The following is a 556-nucleotide window of genomic DNA, read 5'->3' as shown; positions in this document are numbered from 1 at the left end:
TCCCTCATCATTCCACCACTGACTGTTATTTAACTTCTGCGGCTCGACACCCGGTCGCACTTCTACCTGGTTATTCACTTCCTTGTTGATATCACTGTAAATAAACTGAGCACTACTTGCACTGAAGTCAGCCACCTGGGTCCGTCATTTTGTGACTTGCTCACCTCTGTGTCCGAGCAGATCTAACAACCTTTGAGATTCTTGAATTTCTCTTGAGGTAGCAACTTTGCTTGCAACACAAGGAGGACAATCTCTTTTCAACAACAACTGAGTATAACACTGTGAATGCCTTCCAGGAGAGACTGTCTAAAAGGTGTCCCCATAATTAAACAATTATCGCATCTTCCCATTTTCTATCATGTGGCTGCTCAGAACAGCTATAAATGCTTTTGATTTTGATTTGATTTGTTGTACAAACCACTTTTGTTTCAGTATAACTGGCTCTTAAGATGCTACGATGTTCCAGTAACAGGGAATGTTAGACAAACCATTGGAAAAAGACAACTCCTTGGGGACCTCAGTTAGGCTTCAACTGGAAATGGTTAAAGCAAACCTC

The sequence above is a fragment of the Monopterus albus genome, unplaced genomic scaffold (genome assembly GCF_001952655.1).
Source record: "Monopterus albus unplaced genomic scaffold, M_albus_1.0 scaffold68.1, whole genome shotgun sequence".
NCBI classification, from domain to species: domain Eukaryota; kingdom Metazoa; phylum Chordata; class Actinopteri; order Synbranchiformes; family Synbranchidae; genus Monopterus; species Monopterus albus.
The sequence above is the reverse complement of the archived record's forward strand: the minus strand, read 5'-3'. Positions refer to the sequence as shown.